Raw genomic sequence first — 20,239 nt, forward strand, 5'->3', positions numbered from 1 at the left:
GCTTTCTCTCTGTCTTTCTAGTTCTCTCTTTTCCTTCCCCCTTTTGGATATTAATGAGGGATTGTGTGGGCTTAGCTTCTATCAGAAGCCATTTTGCACCCATGAGTAAAATCCAACCTGAGGAAAGCCAACACATGGAATAGGGCAGAGCCAAATTACAGGGAAGCCAAGCCAGACCCTTGATCAAACCTTACCTGACCCAGTAGGATCTGTCCCTGGACTTTTTTAAGCAAAACTTGAGTTGGGCTTCCTGTTACTTAAAACATAAAGTGTTAGCACATTTAAGTGCTCAATAAATGCTAGCAATCAAAACTATTAGTATTATGATCAAGAGGATTACTAACTGAAGTCCAGAAAAGGGTTTGACATTTTCATCAGATGATATGGCAACAACTTTCCCAGTAGTATTCATTTATTTCACAAATTCATCAAACAAATTAATTCAACAAATAATGATTGAGCTCCTACCATGTGACCAGCCTGGTGCTAGGTGCAGGGTGATAGTGGTGAGCAAGACGGAGGTGGTACTGCCAAAGGCACAGACCACTGGCCTAGAAAGCCCCGCTCCGCTCATGCCCACCCCTCTGAGAGGCCTCCTTGTGTGCGTATGTAAAAGGAAACCTTGCAAATGCTAACGTGCATTATGTCAAAGCCCAACAGTAAGGTCTCCATTTGGTTTGCAGCGCAGAGATGGCAGGATCTACGCCTATTTCTTCTGCCTCCGCACACTCCACTCCAGCCAGGGACACCTCCTCACCTTCTGCCTTCCATGCCCTGTCAGAAACTCCAGGAGTTTCCTGCCTGAGGTAGGTGCCACTTTCCTCCTTCTGAGACCTCCCGTCCGTTTTCCTTTACACCTCACTCCACTCCGTTAGTCACTCTGGGTCTCCTAGCTTCTGGCTGCCCCCTCTGCGAGCTGACTGTCACTGGCCTCCCCCTGAGCCTCTGCACTCTTTCAGTTCGCACTCATCTCTACGATTTGCAACGCACTGCTCTGTCCCAGGGGCTCGCTTTAAACCTGCGCATATTCCCATTTGCCCACACGTGGCTATCGGGGGCTCTGAGGATGACTCAGTTCTTCTGTCCTTGTGCTCAGACTCCCTATGTCCGTCCTGGTTCCTGGCCCTCGGCCTAGACTTGCCTGGTGCCTAAATCAGTTCCCCCACCCATTAACATAATGGAGATGGTGCCCTGTCCTCATTCAAAGCCACCTTGCAAAAAAGAAAGGACATGCTACATCGCTCTCTCTCTCCCCCAGGCTTGCTTTTCCTTTCCTCATGTATATATTTAAAGCGAACAAATAGCATACGGTTAAGGGGAAAACTCCAACAGCATCACGTTTGGTAAACTGGAGAGTGAAAGCTGTCCATGGCGCCCGGGACCCTCTCCCCAGAGGCAGCCAGGCGACCACGGCTGTGCCGCCTCCACACAAGGGGCTGGTGGGCTCTCCAGGCAGGACCCCTGGATTCAAACCCCAGCGCTACCGTGTATTAGCCGAAGATGTTGAACAATTCAGCGACCCTCCCTGCGCCTTGGTACACTCGTAATAAGGACCTGCTCTTGAGGTTGCTGGCAGGAAAACACTAAAAAATGTCAGTAAAGCACATGGTGAAATGCTTAATAAAAGGAAACTATTATCCACCTCGCTCTTAGTAACAGCCATATAGTGTTCCACAGTGCAGACCTTTTTATTAGAAACCCATGTGGTTTATAGATTCACTGACCAGTTAGTCCACACACACGATCCAATACCGAGAATGAGCATTTGAAGTTGGGGCCACTTGGAAAATCCAGAAGGCGTGGTGCGAGTTTTCTCATTTGGAACCCAGTGACATTGCTTGTCAAAGCTTCCGGGTGTTCACGTGCTGGCTAGAAGGTCCTGTAAGAGGTCATTTTTTAGCAAGGGTCACTTCGTCATTCTTCCAGACATAATATTTTCAAGCCAGATACCATTTCTTCCCTCCAAGGCTCTGTGTCTGGGTGGTCAGCGCCCTGGTGGTGAGCTCTGCTCTGAGCTGAGATTACCGCCGAGGAGAATTAGGGCAGCTTTTCTCTCTGCTCCTGAGCATACTTGCCTGGCAACACTTGGGCATCCTAGCAGGTTAAACAAGTGATCACAAAGTATCTTTGAATAGTTCTCTTTCCTGGAGAAAAAGAAGGGAAAGAAGCAACACAGACCAGATGGATCTAAATTGAACACACTTTTCTTGGCTCTTAATTTCCCTGCCCGGAGCACAAAAGGCTTTTGGCGGCCTCTTGAGACAACTTCCCCAGCAACGCCTGGAGCTTTAACCATTCCCCAGCCCCTAACCGTACCAAGCCTCGCATGGCTTAGCTCCCCACCCACTGCTGAGGTGCACGATCAGAAACCACCTTTTTCCCTGGGAAAATGTCCTGTAAGTGGCACCAACCAACCTTCCCTAATAAAAGAGGCCCCGCAGCAATGGTGACAACCGTGCTCAGCAGAATCTCCATCTGAAGATGCGGAGGAGAATGAGAAAGCCCCCGGATAGCCCCTCGGAAGCTAATTTTCCATCTTCCCCAGTTACGATGCACCTGCTTCTGTTGTCCCTTTTTGTCAGTGAGGCTGTCCCATAGCAATCATGGGGTCAGGGGCAGATCAGTAGGAGGTGGGATTCTCTGACACTGTTTCTTTTCCAGCTCTCGTATCCACTCAGCTGTCAGGTCACGTGTGCTCAGTGATGGGTCTTGCATCCCTCCCAACTTTTGCATCTCCATTGTCTATTTTCTAGTTCAACAAAGTGTATTGGAACTACTGGGGCATTGTTGACACTCAGCTGAAGGCATGATCCTAACAATGCTCCTTACTAATTGTGTTACCTCCAGCAAGTCGCTGAACCTCACTGAGTCTTGGTTTCTCAGCTGTTAAAGGGGGAAAGCAATGCCTAATGCAGTGTCATTGTAGAGATGAAATGACAGCTGTGTTACAAGTGGCGGGTGCTGCTTGAATCATTCTATTTGCTCCCAGTTGTGTGGGTCAGTGATTTGGGCTGGGCTCAGGAGGGCTGATCTCCTGCTGGTGTTAACTGTGCTCACTCATTTGTTGGCTGGTTGTTGGAATGATTGAGGGCTGGGCTCTGCTGGGATGGTTTGGCTTCTCCCTCCACATGGCATCAGACTTAGTGGCCACAGCAGGTGCTAGAAGATAATGGAGCAATACCTTCAAAACAATGAGGGGAAAGGATTTCCATATTGGAATGCCATTCTCGGCCAAATGATGATTGTGATGGGAGGCTAAGGATATTTTAGACGTTGAATATCTGAAGAAATTGACCTTACATACATCCTTCCTTAGAAAGCTACAAGAAGCAAGGAAGACATGGAAACTGGAAAACAGGGTGGGCCAGTTATTAGCTTATTGTCTCAGCTGCAAACCTACACTTCCGTATTCTGCTGTGTGAATCTGGGGCTGAGACTCTGGAAATCCCTTTCATCTGGGCCAGCTGGCTCCCTGCTAAGCTCTATTAATGGGCAGGGGGTTTACTAGAGGGGACTGGAGGGCTGGAGAGGGCAGAAGGGACCTACTCCTTCCTGTTGCCTCCTGTCTGCTACCTGAGAACATCACGCTGCCTCCTCACTGTGGCAGAAACAGTGCCTTCCTGTAGCAATAGCTGAAGCCAGTTTGCAGTTTTTCCCAACACCGGCAGCATCAACTTTGCTGTGCCCCTCAGAGATAACAGCACCAGCTAAGGCCCAGCCTTCACCGTCCCACGCACACAGTTAAACTGGCTGGCGTGGTTTCTGAAACCTGATACACAAGAACTCCAAGGATGATAGTGAAAAGAGATCCCAGGACGTCAGCTATGCATCAGATGGGTGGGTTACTTCAATTGATAGCCCCACTGGGTGACCTTCTTGTCTCCACGTTCTCTGCAGAATGACTTTTCACATTCTTTCACTAAAACTTGGAATCTATTTCTGTACTCCTTGATTCTGGCCTGGCTTTGTGACTTATTCGGCCAATAAAATGTGATGGAAGTCATGGTGAGCCAGTTCCGATCCTAGGATCTAATCTTGGCCTCCTCAAGAGGCCTTGGATATTTCCTTTCTCTCTCCTGAACCCTTGTTTCCACCGTGCTGTCTGGGCTAGCCCACTGGAAGATAAGCCATCATGGGGCATGTCGTCCAGTAGCCAGCTCCCCAGCCCCTGACAAGCAGAGCTGCAGTTAACTCACATGCCGAAGGGAGTCCAGTGGGATCAGGAGGACCATCCAGCAGAATTCGGACCACACTGCCAACCTGCAGAAATGTGAGCTAAATAAATGATTGTTGTTTTTAACCAATAAATTTTAGAGTGATTTGTTATACGGAAATAGCTAACTGATACACAGGCTGAGAGAGCAAACAGTCCACATTGGAGCAGAAGGACTGAAGGCTCATCGATGATTGTATTCAAGAAAAAAGTATTATCGTTAGATAAGCTAATGTGTTTGAATATACTGAGAGAATATTTACATTTCTAGTGGAGAGTTAAGTAGAGATTTACTTCTAGAGTCACAGAAAGCTAGGCAATCTATTATCAAAAAGTTGTCCAAGAAAGAAAATGTAATCACAATGTTCTATTTGTCTCATCGATGAAGAGTATTCACACAGCCATAATAAAGCAAACACTGAACACTGTTGTCACCCAGAATTATGACGTAAGATATGGGGAGGCTCGGAGGAGGGAACTTGTGTGCACATGTGTGACAGAAGGTGAAGAGATGAAACCGGAGCAATCAAAATCCAGTTTCCAGAGTCAGAAGTCGAGAAATAGAGGAGTAATCATGTTAGTCAGAAGCATGGAGATAAATAGCAGAAGAAACAACTACAAGATCGAATGGATGCCTCTAAGGAGTATCAGTGCAGTGGGGTGAGTTGGGGCAAAGGATTTTGGTTTCTTCTTGTAAGCCTTGCGGAACTATTTGATGTGACGTATATATATATATGTATAAATATGTATATATATATGACAGACAGAAATAAAATTCAAATTTACAAAAATAAATGGACTCGATGGATTTCCTTCTGTGGCAATTGCCAACTCTCTATTTTGAACTTGAATCCCCAGGCTTGGTTTCAGCAGCCCTGTCTTCTCATGATGCTGTTTTAACTGGTGGAAATTCAGATAATATTCATCAGTAGTTCTCATTGTCTCTGATTCTGCCTCCTAAATAGCGGCCACCTCTCCATCCCCATGCCTCTGCAAGAGCTCAGGACTCCATCTCTCACCCGGACCACCGCAGCATCTTCCCAAGTAGTTTCCCAGTCTCTTATCTTTCTTGTTCCCCTCAAATATTCTTCAGTGAGTGCCAGAATGATCTTTCCAAACGAGTCATCTCAGGTCATGGCCCTGTCTAAAGTCCTCTCTTTTTTTTTTTGGAGGAAGATTAGCCCTGAGCTAACTACTGCCAATCCTCCTCTTTTTGCTGAGGAAGACTGGCCCTAAGCTAACGTCCATGCCCATCTTCCTCTACTTTATACGTGGGACGCCTACCACAGCATGGCTTTTGCCAAGCGGTGCCATGTCCTACCCCGGGATCCAAACTGGTGAACGCTGGGCCGCCGAAGCCGAACATGTGCACTTAACTGCTACGCCACCAGGCCGGCCGCTAAAGTCCTTTCTTGATTGTCCTTTGCCTGTGGGACCAAGCGTAAACTCCTTAGGGTGGCATATATGACTCCTCAGCCTCTGGGCTCTCGCCTTCCCAACCTCACCTCTGGCCATCTGTCAAGCTTGTCTCCAGCCACAGTGGGCCTCTTCTCACTCCTCATTTTGTCATGTTCTGGTTTTCTGCTAAGTTTTTGCACATGGAATTCCCTCTGGCAGACCCTGTTGACTGCCTATTCAAAAATCACTCTTTCTTTTCTTTTTGCCTACAGAATCCAGGAAATCCCTTGGTGTCATGGAATGTGGGCCTTGGCTCTGGTTTAGAAGTGGGCGTATAACCCAGTTCTGGCTGACGATTTGTAAGAGGAAGTCAAACTGTGGAACATCCGGAAAGATTTTCCCCTCCTGATAAGAAGAAGGTATGCCAGCCCAAACTCTCAACCCCGTGCTCTCCTAGCTCTCTTCTCCAGAAATTGGTTGTAAGCCCTGGACCTGCTGGAGGCCAGAAGGAGAAAGGAAAAGAATGCTGACCTGAACTCAGCCTTCCTGAGCCTCTGCACCAATGATAGAAACCACTGACCACCAGACATTTTGTTCTATAGAAAAATACCCCATGTTTGTTCATGCCACTCTTGACTGGGCATTCCTTGAAGCTGAAAGCATTTATGCCACATATACCCATCCCTCCCAGCCTGAATTCTACTTGTCCTTCGACTCAGCAAGGTCACTAACTGTACCACGTGGACCAGGTGAAAGAACTCCGTTCTCTGATGCTATGCACTCAGCACGTCTTTAATTAAAGTGTAATGGCTAAACACACCAGCTCAGAAACCACACTGCCTGGGTTCATAGCCCGGCGCTACTATCTGCTAGTAGATAACTTGGGCAAGTTATTTATCCTCTCTGTGCCTCAGTTTCCTCATCTCTTAAATGGGGATAAGGATATTACTAACCTTATCTAACTGTCATAGGGATTAAACGTGTCAATGTTTGTAATGAACTTTATACCTGCCTCCTGATGATCATTCAGTTGATGTCTGCTGTTATCAGCACACGTTTCATCATTCTCTACGGCGGGAGCCTAATAGTCCTCCTCTGTGATGGAGCGCAGTTAATGAAGGCGGAGGTGCCTCTGTCTGGTTTATTGCGTTCTCGGGGATACCTGGCTGAGGGAGACTGCCAGCAAATGTTTACTGAATAAATAAACATAGCACAGAGTGCAAACAGTATACAAAAGGTAAACCAAGTCAAATGTTAACCCAACTGCAAAGGCTTTTTCATATGAAGATGGTGAAAGGAGTTACCAACCAGCATTTAGTGAGTTCTAGAAGCTACTGCAGGAAAAATTCCCATTGTTGGCTCAAAGGACAAAATACTCATGTGCTCAAAAGGCCCCCAGCTCACGAACTTCATTCAGTCAAGAAAAAGTCACAAGGTTGCCTGAAAGACATTCAACAGTCAGCACTGGGCCAATGGTCCTTAAGCACTTTGCCTTGGCCCTGTCCAAATCTGGCCTCCTAAAGATGGAGTCTGTAATCAAAGATAGGAGGTGGGAAGGAATGATGAAACATAGCCCACCCATCCCAGATGACCAGTCCCCCAGTCTCTTTCTTATTTCATCTTGATTTGCCATGCTTTCTCTTGCTGGCAGGTCAACTCCCATCTCTGAGCTTTCAACTCCTCCTCATCCCTCACTTGGGCTGGAACCTCACAACAAAGTTATTCTTTGTAATGCATGTGTGAGTGTGCGTGTAAAAGTAGGGAAGGAAAATCCAGCACAAGAATGATTGCACACAAGTATCTTCCGGTGAGTGTGCAGTTTTATTCCCTCATGGCTGCTGACAGGTAGGACGGGGAAAATACTTCCCGGGTCTTTAAAAAGCTTCTGCATCGATCCTTCGAGAATTTACTTTCTTATCTCTTTCTTTTCCATTCACCCTGAGCAATTATGGCATCTTTCTTTGCAGAAGGTCAGTAATTGGAAAACTGGTTTACGAATCTAGTAACTTTTTCTTCCCTAAAGGATTTTTCTCATCACACAGAAAGCCAAGGGAAAGAGAAGGAAAAAGGGGAAAAATGTGCATTTTAGTGAGGTCTAGAAGGATGGATATTGAATTTCTTTAACATTCTCATTTATTACTTTTCAGGAAGAACTGGAAGAAGGTGCAGGAATTTGATACTTTGGATAACACAGGGCTGAAGCCGCATGAGGGATTTTCCTTTAAAAATGTATTTTAAAAAGATTTGTAGCCTTTGGATCAATCTGACTTTAAACCACCTTTGTGGGAGGATGTCAGCACCAGAGACCACTCGGTAAAGGAAACAACAACAATATTAGCAACAGCCCACATTTATCAGGGGTGGTGCTAAGTACTTTACAGATTACTTCATTCACTCCCAACAAATCCAACAGAACCAGCTAGGTCCTATTATTACCTCATTTTCAAAAAAGGAAACTAAAGCTTAGAGAGGTTAAAAATAACTTGCCTGAGGTCATGGAGCTCGTAAGTAGAGCAGCTAAGACCCCAAACTAGGTCCGACTGCCAAGCCCACGCTCCCAACAATGCGGGAGCTCCCACAGCAGGTGTGCCCAGTGCGAGAAGCCTGACCCATCACAAAATGGCCTCCAGTTTTCTGCAGGCTTCTCCCATCCCCTCTCGGGTTAAGAAGCCTGGCGTGGACTCAAGAGGTAACCACAAACGAAGAGTGGGGGCGGGGCTGCAAAGCACAGCTGAACACATGTGCCAGGTGGACCAACAGAGTCCAAGACTCAGAGAAGCCTGGGATCCAGCCCACCTTGAGGTCAGCTCCATTTTGACCTTGACCTAGCCATTATTTGGTACCTTGAGCTTCAGCTAGTTTTGACTTGGGTTTCTGTCCCTTGCAATCAAAAAAGTCTTGGTGGGATGATGTTTGTTTTCTTCTTTTTGCTTATATTATTCTAGACTATGATACAAAACACATTTTAATGTCAAAAATGACAGAATAAAGTTCTAAAGGAAAAAAAATCCGTTGGAAATGTCTTTGACAATGTCACCTTGACTAGCCCATGCGGGGGCACAGTCCACCTTTTTCTCTTAGTATCAGTGAAACCAGGCTTCATGAAACAATGGGATCATTGAACCATGAGTCATCACAGGCAATCACACTCCCCAAATGCTCCCACAGTGGTGAATGACAGAGGGTCTTTCCTTTGTCAGTGCCACCAATCACCCCGACTCTTAGAATGGTCTGGATGTAGCTTCTCATTTGGCCCCAAAGGTGTGCCCAAGTTAATGACTTGGAAAAACATGTCATCATGCATCTAATCTACAGAAATCAGAGAGGGCCCTGCGTCAGGCTCTTCCACTGCAGAGGAAGCGTCCACAAATGCTGCACATTTTGACAGTGTTTGCATTTTTCCTCACAACTGTTTAATTAAGTCCTGTGTAAACAGACGGGCTTATTTGTTTGGTCCTAATAGTAGTAAAATTTGGATATTGTACATATTGACAATTACAAATATTTGTATTTTCTGAGTAATAGTCTTTCCGTTAAAAAAATCCTTTATGCTAAAGGGAAAGCTGATTTAGCCTTTATGGACGCATGCTATGGCTTTTTGTTCCCCTGGCTTTTTCATAGCTGGAGGTATTCACAGATTGCTGGGCATCATTGGGAATAAACCACAGAGCATTGTCACCCTCTGCTCAGAGCTGGGCACATCTTCATATACAGCTCCGTGTCTGAGTCTTGAAGCAGACCTTAAAAAACTGGTCCAGATAAGATGGCTCCAATTCTCAAAAATGTACAATTCCTTTAAATAATAATTCTACATTTAGGAACCTATACTAAGAATCCAAATTAGAGATGTGAGCAAAAACATATATAGATAGATACAGATATACAATGCAGTACTACTTATAGTAAATGTTGGAAAAAATCCAAATGTATAATAGTTGTTTATTAGTTAAATTGTGGTGTATTTATACCATGAAAATCTGTGCAGCAATTAAAAATGATAAGGTAGATTTCATGGCAATGGGACAGAGCTATATCAACAATAAGTGAAAAAAGGCAGATTACAAAAGACTATAAACAGCATGAGCTCAATTTTGTAAAACAAAAACTCTATCTCTATACACATGGAAGTCTAGAAGGCCTTACACCAAAATGTTAATAAGGATATATTTTGGGGTGGTGAAAATATGGAACATTTATTGTTATGTTCTTCTTTCAGCTTTTCCAAATTTTCTGTAATGAACATGTATTATCTTTATAATCAGAAAAACAAAATAAAAAGTGAAAACTAATAAAAATACAAACTACAATGGTTTAGAGAAGACAGTAAGATGACATAAGAAATCGAGAGGGTATTCTATTATTTTTAAGTTAGTCATTCAAAAATCCTAAGTGCCTACTGCATGTCAGTGCGAGGAAAGGCTTTAGAAAAGTCAAGCTCTCCTGCCTTTGCAGGGTCTACAATTTAGAACCACGCTGCCCAATAGAATTTTCTGCAATGACAGAAATGTTCTCCGGACTGTTCAATGCAAGTCGCTGTTGGGCACTAAGAATGTAGTTAGTGGGACTGAAGAATGGAATTTTACAGTTAATTTTAATTAATTTAAATGTAAGTAGCCACATGCAGCTGGTGGCTTTGGTAGAAGAAAAGACATACGTGGAGATAATTATGCAATGCTCTAGGTGCTAGAGAAGCCCAGAGAACGGAGATATGAACTCTGTTCATAAAAAACCTCTGAGAGGAGATACGTTTTGGGCGATGAGTCTAGAGGTGTAGTTAGGAATTCGTTCTGGAGGGAAGAGCATCTCAGGCAAAGGACTGGATGCCTAGGCATAGTCATGAGCAGACACGGCATGTTTAAGAAAGACAAGACAAAACAAAACAGGACACCAGGCTAAGCTCATGTCCTTTCAAGGAGGATGAGGGGAATAAAACTTGCCCACTAAATTCAGTAAGGTTAAGACCTGCAGAAAGGAGTCACTGTGTTCCATCGCTGAGAGAGTGTGGCACTTCTGGTAGCAACCCTCAAACCCACGGAAACCACTATCTCCTGGGGGGAGGAGCTCTTACTGGGTGTTAAGCACTTCGCTAGAAGCTTTCATACATGTTATCTCATTTAATCCCCACAGAAACCTCATCTGACTGCAAAGGAAAGCAAGGCTCAGAGGATAAGCAACTGCCCAAGAACACACAGCCAGTAAGTGGCTGAACTTGTATTTGAACTCTTGACTCATGTCTAATTCTAAAGCCTATTTTCACTCTATCATGTCCACCCCCCGCAACAGGAAGATGTTTAGACTGAACATAGAAAGACTGAAATAGAATGCAAACCCTAAAAGATGATTTCAAAAGATTTCATGGATCAGTTCTAAGCTCTAATGGTGACATCCCAGGAGACAACTACCATTGAGATTAACTAACTCTGGGTTGTCTGTCAAAGATGGTAGACTGAGCTGGCCATTGTTTGATACTGTCTCATCCTATAGTGAATGTTGCAGATACTAGAAACAATAGTACCCAATTTGGTGCCAGTGTCCATGGCCCCCTAGGCTCAATTTACAAGAGTACCACCAAGTGACAAAATTCTAGGGTCCTGAAACTTATCTATGCTGCCTCGCAGGTCCTACTGGTGTAAAGGGTCTTCAGTTTTCAAAGTCCCACTTCCTAGAGCTTTGTCCTCATCATTGTGTCTTTCTGAACCTTGTTCAGATACGACTCAATAGCCTTGGGTAACTCCATCAACTGCCTATACCGTGAAGCTTCCAGCATCTGTTCTGCTGTACTTGGGAATTCCTGCTAGGTTTGCATGATGTTGAACTCAATTCCCCCCACCCCCCACCAACCAGGACAGCAATAGAAGGCCAGGGGAAAAGGGACATTCAAGACCAAAAGGAGAGAATCTTCTTTACTAACACTGTAGACATAAAATAGCAATTCTTTTGTACCCCATGTATTAGAAATCTCCCATCTCCAACAATGAATATAAGACCTGACCTGTCTTACAAGGCTGATTTCCCCCAATGTTGACTTTGGGAACGTTGAGCAGATGGAAAACACAGAGGACTTAAAAGTGGAAAGAGATTACTAAGTAGTTACACCAAACATATGCAACCAGCAAAGCAGGGCTACCAAAAGAAAGACAAGAAAAAGGAGCAGAGGGAAAAAGTGGAGGTGTTGTTTACCAGAAAAGCATCAATATTGTCATTATGGAAAAATTAGAAATCAGAAAATTTTAGTGTCATTTTAGTTTAAATTACTTTATGGTTTAACGTACGTTATAAAGATAGAGATGGGGGAACAGAGCATCATCATATTTTCCAAAACCGTGTCTCCTAAAGGTCTTGACCAGACACAGTTCCACCCCAGCAGAGCCGGGAGAGAAACACCAGGACTTTAGGACATTAGCCAAATGTTGGTAGCTCAGATCCTTAATTAACTGAATTCACTTTTCTGAGCTCTACTTCTCATAGAAAGACAGGAAAATAGATGTAGCCGTAATACTTCCTAATGAAAGTAGCCTGTTTGGTGAATATACTCATTAATTAAAGTAGTAGGTTCTAGTGCTGCATTTTTTCTTTGAAAAATTGTTTATATATATTTTACATAAATTTATAAATATGACAATTGCAACCATTTTTAAAAAAAATACAGTCTTTTCCTTGTCTTATTTTTTTGCTTACCTCTTGCCCTCTCTCTCCTCTCCACTCCACTCCCACCAATGCCCACACTGCCCACCAGTCATCCTAGGTGCTACTTAATGTGTGTGCTTCCATATGTTACTGGAACACACACACACACGCACAATGGGATCATATTATACATATTTTAATGCGTCTGACTTTTCTCACTCACTACCTCATGAAAATCTTTCGAAGCTCTAAATCATTCTTTTTAATGCCTACAAATTGTTCCATGCTTTAGATATACTATTGATCTAATGTGGATATTTTTTCCCTAGGCTCTCACTAATCAACTATGCTGTAATAAACATTCTTGCACTGTGCCGTTGTTTCGTTGGGATAGATTCCTAACGGTGGGATTGCTGGATCAAAGGATAGCATAGTTCTTTTTTCCCCTCTCCTTTTTAAAGAAGAGATGCTTTCTGACTTTGTTCCGAATTTGCAAGTGACCTTGAGCACCCACTCCTCCTCTCTGGACCTCTGTTTTCTCACTGGTAAAGCAGGCATGTGGGACTATAGGTGACCTTGAATGTCCTTCGCAGCTTGCTCTAAACTTCTCCGCTTCTGCGCCTGCGCCCACTGCCCTGCGTTTGCTGCAGTGGAGTGAGACTCATCTCTCCTGCTGACTCAGGAACCAGCCTCCTGCCTGTCTGAGTCCCGGGATCCGGGACTGACGTTTTGCACACAGACTAGTTACTCAGAGGAACCACTGATTTCCAAGTGCAGATTCTTCTGAAATGCTACGCTGAAGGAAGCTCGTGGTGATTATTTCAAGTCTCCCTGACACCAGGGTCCAGACGAGAACTGGACAGTGAAGCTAATTACAAAGCTCTAGCTTCTGTCATTTACCTTGAGATTTCCCTTGATCTCAACAAAAGGTGCCTCAGGACACACTCACGGCAGCCTCTGTGTTTGAGCACTTTTTCAGGATGCTCCCAATTTTCTTTTAAGGAAGAGAGATACTTGATTATTGCATGACCAAACTGCTGAATGAGGAGGGAAAATGTTGCACAATGATTACCTTGCGAGGGTTTCTATTCTGTGCATGTCTTCCGATATTAAGCCTTCTGGACTAGGGAGAAAGAATGGTTTTATTTGCTAAATCTGAGGGCTTCCAGGCTGAATAATAACAATCGCTTATTGAAAGCCTACTAGGCAGCTGGCCGCAGTCTAGGCACTTCACACTCATACTCATTTAATGCTCAAACAACCCTTGAGGCAGGTTGATACTTTTACCATCCTCATTTTACAGATGGAGAATTTCCCCCCAAGGTCCTAGAGCTGGGCGGTGGTGTAGTCCGTCTGCAGAGCTCACATTCTTAGCACAAAACAACTGCAGTGGAGCTGGGCAGTAGTGGACAAGTGGAACAAAAATACCGCATGGCTTCTTGACCATCTTGGCAATGTCACCTGAAACTCACACGGATCCCTCGCATCCATCACCCATAGAAGTTTTAGGTATTCACGCCTTGCATATCAAAATCACCTGAACACCCACAGAGACGCCGACATTATCTCCCATGCAGTGGAGTGGACCCGAGTCAACACAGACCTGGGCTCAAATGCTGGTTCTGCCCGCTGACCTTGGGCAAGTGTCTTTTCGCCTGTCTGTCAGATTGGCCTACAGCTGTTTCTCGCCTGCTGCCCTGAGGACGAGAGGAGGCTGGTGCCAAAAGCGCCAGGCTGACCCCAGAGCAGGCGCTTGTCAAATGTCTGCCTCCCTCCTCTGGCCTTGCCTAGTGCGGAGGGGGGCAGCATCTTGAACGCGCGAGGCCGCCCTCCAGGCCCTCTCCGGCTCGGGTTCCAGTTCGCTCTTGGTGTCTTGGCACAAACACGGGCGTCAGGGCTGACACGGGACGGCCTCTTTTTCAGTAGACTCCCCCGCACCTCCCCCCCCATACGGCCGGGTAGACACGGTTTTCAAAAATAGCTACTTATTTGCTTATCTGCGGGGGGCGGGATGGGCAGAGTGATCGAGGGCAAAATCAATTACTATTTTTCATCTTTGACAAAGTAATTAAGGCCGTAGTGACTGGCTAATTCCGACCGAATGGCTGCGCGGTGATGGATGCGGATTTACGGCCTCCTCGGCGGCGGCGCGCGGGCCGATTATCACTCCAAACAGGCGGCCGCGGAGGGCGGGGTGGAGGCCCGCGTCCCGAGGACTTGCGCCTTTCCGTCCTTTTTTTTTTTTTTTTTAACACTGTGGCTGCATCCTCGGCGTTCCCGAGCGCTGACACCCACCGGAACCGCACGAGAACCGCCCCCTGGCCTCCTGCCCCGCACGCCCGCCCTCGCACCCCTACCCTGCCGCCCGGCTGGTGCCCGCCATCCGCCCCGCGTTGACTTCCCAGCCACTCCTTTAGGCCTCCCCTCTCGGCAGCCTCCCTCCACTCCCCACGCGGCCCCTCCTTTCTAGAATCTTGCGGCTGAAAGTGGGGGGAGGCGGGGAGCCAAAGCAGCGCCTCTGCCCTCCCACCCCCAGGAGCCTTCTCCACGTGTCAACCGCCTCCGAAGGACCTGACGCGCGACGGGCCCCACGCGGGAACCCAAGTGCGCACTTGGCCAGGGAGGGGCTGCAGGCGGAACGTCAGGCCTAGGGGCCGAGCCGGGGCGCGGGGCGTCACTCGTGCCCCGGGCCGCAGCTCTGGGCTGCGGGCGGGATGGCGGTACTCCACCGCCCCAGCGCACTCGTGGCCGATCCCGCCCGGGCTGGCTCATCAGTGCGCCCCGGAACGTCGGTGAGCTGGGTGCACGCTCCACTCGCACCTCTGCGGGGGCGGCTCAAATGCAGACTGTGGAAAGTGGCCAGAGCCTTTCGGAGTCGTGACTGTCTCTTGTAGAAGTCGGCCCAGGGCCTGCAGGGGGAGGCCTGCCCCTACCCAGGAGCGCGCCTCGTGGCGCGGACGTTAGAGGCCGCCGGGCCTGCCCTTTGCAGTTCTCGCATCCTGGTTTGGCTCCTTGGAAACTGGGGTCTGTTTCGGAAGAAGGGCCCGGGAGGCCCCTCGGCTTTCCCCGGGGCTTCCACCGTCCAGGGTGTTTCCCAGCGCTCACCAGGCCGAAGCACGGGCCCCTGCGGGACTCTCGGCCCTGCGTGCTCTCCTGCAGCCGGAGCCCACCACAGTCCCAGCCCCGTCTCCCTTGCTGCCCCCTCCCCGACCTCGCTTGCTTTCTCTCTGAGCGGGCATCCCGAGAGAGCGCGGCTGGCCCCCCCGCGCGACGGCCCTGTGAGAGGCGTTGAGAGAGTCTCCAGGGTTCCAAAGCGACTTTCTGAGCCTCAGTGTCCCCAGCTTCAAAATCGGGAGTTTCTCGAAAGTCGTCGTCAAAGCTAAATGGGCCGATTCACGGAAAGCCCTTGCACAATGGTTCAATGTTGAGAGCTTAATACATGTTAATTCAAAACTACGATAGAAAGCGGCCTGACACCCGTAGGGCGGCTCGTAAGGAAGATCTCTTCGGGGAACCTATCCTCCTTCCATAATAGTGGAGACCGTGGGTTCCCAGCCGGCTGCCCTAACAGGGGCCAGCGGGCGAGCGGCGAGCGGAGGCAGCGGAGCGCGCTCAGGCAGCTCCGGAGCGGCGGGGGGGCCTCCACGGCGCCCCGGGCGCCCGCCGCAATCTGCCGCCACAGCCTCGGCCGGCGGCATTGTCCTCCCGCCGCGTGGGGACGGCCCAACCGAGTGCGACGCCGCCGACCCCGAGGCGGTGGGCCGGGCTGCGGGCAGCAGGGAAGGGACGATGCTTGCTCCTCATACCCGAGGCCAGGGGTTCCCCGAACCAGCCTGGCCAGGAAAGAGAGAGGGGCAGCTTTTTGCTATGAATCCCTTTCTAGTCACCAAACTACGCCTTCTTTGTAAAGATGTTTTCCTTTCTTATGATTACTGCCATTGCTTTGTGACAACAGGAAAGTCCATTTTATATCTCCACGGCCACGGCCACCCCCCACCCGCGCTGCAGCATGCTAGAACGACCTCCTGTGGCTTCCCGGGTGTCCAGCCCTGCCGCCTGGTTGCTGGGGATGGTGATTTGCAGGGTCCCTAAGAGCTCGCCTCTCAAATCAGCCCTAGCAGTGGTGGATTTTTATTGAGACGGGTATGAAGAAAAAAATGGGTTTCCTTTGACTTTGAAAGTGACCTAAGAACTAGGTCAGTGTTGGAAATAATTTCTTGTATTTCTCTAAAATATTTTCAGAGGAGCTTAAAAAATACAATGAGAAGAGTCATAATTTTACTCAGAACCTTTCTTAATTGTATTAATAAAGATAAAACAGGAATGCAAATACGAGACCTCAATTTTTAAGGGAGAACCCAGGATCCCTCTAACACTAGCTGTCCTCAGAGTAGGGCTGTGAGAATCGGAGGTCCACCTACATGCAGGTGGGTACACCCTTTATGCAGGACCCGTGCGCATCAGCCATAGCAAAGCCTCTTGCTTTCGGGGTTATATTGCGGAATCCGCTGCCTGCAGATTTGGAGAGGCGGCTACGGGATCTAGCGGAAGAGAAAAACGGAAATATGACAGTAATTTAACTGCTTCCCCTGCGCCCACTTCGGCAGCCCAATCCGCTCTGTTGGCGGCTGCTCCCCGCCTTGGGTGCAGTGGGACGTGTCCCTCCCATGTTTCCCTTAATTAGGAGGAGGCAAACTTCTGTCTTCCCCTCCCTCCGGCTTCGGTTTAGTAATCAGACCCACATGAGCAGCCCCCTCCCGCCCGAGTGACAACTGGCCAGCGTGCTCTCGGCTGTTGTCCCTTTAAAACTCGAATCCAAGGTGGTAATGATTTATCAAACTTGTATTATCAAGAAAATGTCAAACGAAGGGCACCTTGCTTTGCACTGACGCAAACCGGCCTTTCCCAAGGAGATATAGAAAGCACCTCTCTTGCTGGAACCAAACCCAGTCTTGTCAATAGCTGGTTTCGCTCTCGACCCGTTCAATCTGTTGCCGGTGCCAGACATGGTGAGTCTTTGCTTTTGTTCTTTTAAGAGGACAGGGGGCTAAGCGGGTAGAAAGGGCAGATTCCTTTTGGATATTTCTTTTTGAAATGTTCTGTGTATTTTGGAAGGCGGAAGACAATTCTCCCAGCCGGAGATATTTGTACTTGCGAGCATCACCTGAGGTCAGAAAGACGTTTCCCAGGCTGTCGAGCTGAGAGCGTACCACGCGCTTCTGGGCACTGTCCTAGGTGCTGAAAAGCCAGATGCCGGTACTGAGGCGAGTCGCTGTGGATCTTAGAGGCTATTGAGAGAGAAATGCTGGCTGGAGCCTAAGTACTTAGATTTGGTGCAAATTAAGGAGATCTGATCTGTGCATTTGTGAAAGACGGTTAGACGAGAGGCGTGCAGTTAAGGTGAAGGTAATAAGGTTATTTTTACCGTATAAGAGTAATTATTGGGGCTAATATTTAGGATGCCCTGACGGAAAAACCGCCGCGGGCAGTTCTTTTCATTTGAGCCTCTATTGGGAGAAAGCAAACGAAAATTAGTCGTGGGTTTTGTTCCATAAGCAAGTCTAGGGGCACGAAGGCTATGAGACTCCTGTGGATAGTTATTTCTGGGGGCAGGAGAACCAAAAACAACTTTGCAGGTCCTTTAATATACCTGGGAATCTGGAAGTCAGTGTAGGTTGTGTACGATGAACTTGGTTACTATCTTGTGTTCTAAGTCTGGTTTATTATTGTTGTTTTGGGGTTTTGTTGTGGTGGTGGTCGTTATTTTGGTTGTGATCCTTGTCCCTGCCTTTGTTACCTGGCCGGGGGGCTGCCTTTTGGAGCTGTGGGATTCACACAACCGATTTGGCCTCAAATGCTCGCAGGTGCCAGGGCATCAGCTTTGTGGCCGCAGCTTGTCTATGGCTTATAAAAACAAAAAGAGGCAATGTGCATTGTTGAATGACAAAGGAAATGGGGCAGAAAATTAAAGAATCTTTCTACAATGGTGATGGGGACGCGAGCACCCTACAGCCGTGATGTGAAATCCAAAGAGGGCAGAGAGCTCATGGCTGTAGGGGTAGTTCTGTCCCTCCCTTTGCCCCCCTCCAGAAAACAGTTCTGCCTCTTTTCTTAGTTTACCTCCATCAGGGAGGAGAATGTTAGCTTCTTTATGTCATCTCGTTGTTGAAGAGACGGACAAACTGAGAAACAGTGATTGCAGTTTTTCTTGGAGAAGGAAAAAAATCCAGATTCCAATTTGTTCCCTGGATATTGTGTCTGGACCTGAGTTGTGAACGTCTCTATATGTAGATAAGGTATTTTTAAAGCTGCTGTGATTTTATTTTTTTGCACGAACTTCACGTTGTGTTCGCAGGATTGCGGGACTCCCAAGGAAATGAATAAACAACCAGCCAACAGCCTGGAGGCGGCGGTGGCGCCAGGCCACCACGATGGTCGGTGCGCGCCCAGGACGAGCCCAGAGCAGGAGCTCCCCACCGCCGCGCCGCCGCCGCGTGTGCCCAGGTCGGCTTCCACCGGTGCCCAAACTTTCCAGTCCCCGGACGCGCGAGCCTGCGAGGCTGAGCGGCCGGGAGTGGGGGCTTGCAAACTCAGTGGCCCGAGGGTGCCCGCGGCCTCCGCGGCTCTGCGGGACTTGAGCGAGGCGCACGGCGCTCAGGCCGCCCCTCCTGGGGGCGCCGGGCCCGGCAACGCACTGCATTGTAAGATTCCGGCCCTGCGCGGCCCGGAGAGGGATGCGAACGTGAGTGTGGGCAAGGGCACCCTGGAGCGGAACAATACCCCGGCCGTGGGCTGGGTGAATATGAGCCAGAGCACTGTGGTGCTGGGCACAGATGGAATCACGTCCGTGCTCCCGGGCAGCGTGGCTGCCGCTGCCGCCCAGGTAAGCAGGTCGCGCTCGGCCCGCGCCGCCTCCTGCTCCCCAGCCGCACGGAGGCGAGCGGGGCCCTGGCGGGTGCACGTGTGCTGATGGGGAGACCGGTTGGCAGTTGCCAGGTGATGGATGCTGGGGGCAGCTTTGGGGCTTCGGAAGCTCGCACTGCGCTGGGGTCGCCAGTTCAGGGCGCGAGGGCTGCAGTGACCCTGCCAGAGGGATCGCGACCTCAGGAGCTGCGGCTACCTGCTCCTTCCCAGCCTCGGTGGTATCGGAAATCGGGGCGCAAACTCCTTAAAACAGTTGAGGCAGGTAGATTCCTACCTCTTTATGCAGACACGACTCCCCCTCTTGCCAATGAATGGGTCTCTTCTTTTTTCCCAAAAAACCATTGTTTTAATTTTAAAAAGGAAAAGAAAATATAGACAAAAGCCTGGGGGAAATAATTTAAGTCCTGTAGCCTTTGCACTGGGAGTTACCACTTATCACTTGAAAACTCACTTGCTGAGAGGTGGTTTACACGAGGCCACTACAGAAGCTTCAGCCTCAGGGCAACCTTTTGCCTGGCTGGTATCTAATTTTTTCATCGTGATTTTGTCCGTTTTGTTTTTTTGTTTTTCTTAAAGAGGACCTCTCTCAACTGTACAGGCTTCAGGCCCACAGACCTGGATCCACCCATGCAGCTGATCCTTTACACTCAACCAGAGGCATAAAAGATCCACAGAGCCAACCCCAAACCTGGGCTAGGGACGAGGGGACTATTACTGGTGGCTCCTCTCCCACATAGGCTTTGTCTTCTCCATTTCCCTCCTGTCTCCCTCCTTCCACCAATCTTTTCTTTCCTCCATCCTGTCCACCTGCTTCAGCTCTTCCCTTCCCACTGTCTGCCTTTCTGCTCTCTCCTCCTCCCCTAGGCTCAAGGCTAGGCAGTATCCAGTGGTCGGCACTTGAACCAGACCATCCGCCCCTGTGAGATCTGGGGTTCTGGGGTTTACATGGCCCTTCTGTACTTAGTCCCTCTAGTGCTTGTACACATGTGTGCATGCACACACACACACTTATCCATAGGCACACACAGCAGGAGCTCAGCTATTAGAATAACTAGAAATGTACAAAAATTTAGGCTT

General features: G+C 48.3%; 1 pseudogene; it reads left to right on the forward strand.

Annotated features, from left to right (window-relative positions):
- Positions 1–18,609: 18,609 nt before the first annotated feature.
- LOC139041244 (sodium- and chloride-dependent glycine transporter 2 pseudogene) lies at positions 18,610–19,208 on the forward strand (annotated as a pseudogene).
- Positions 19,209–20,239: the final 1,031 nt, after the last annotated feature.

Source organism: Equus asinus, chromosome 20 (genome assembly GCF_041296235.1).
Source record: "Equus asinus isolate D_3611 breed Donkey chromosome 20, EquAss-T2T_v2, whole genome shotgun sequence".
NCBI lineage: Eukaryota > Metazoa > Chordata > Mammalia > Perissodactyla > Equidae > Equus > Equus asinus.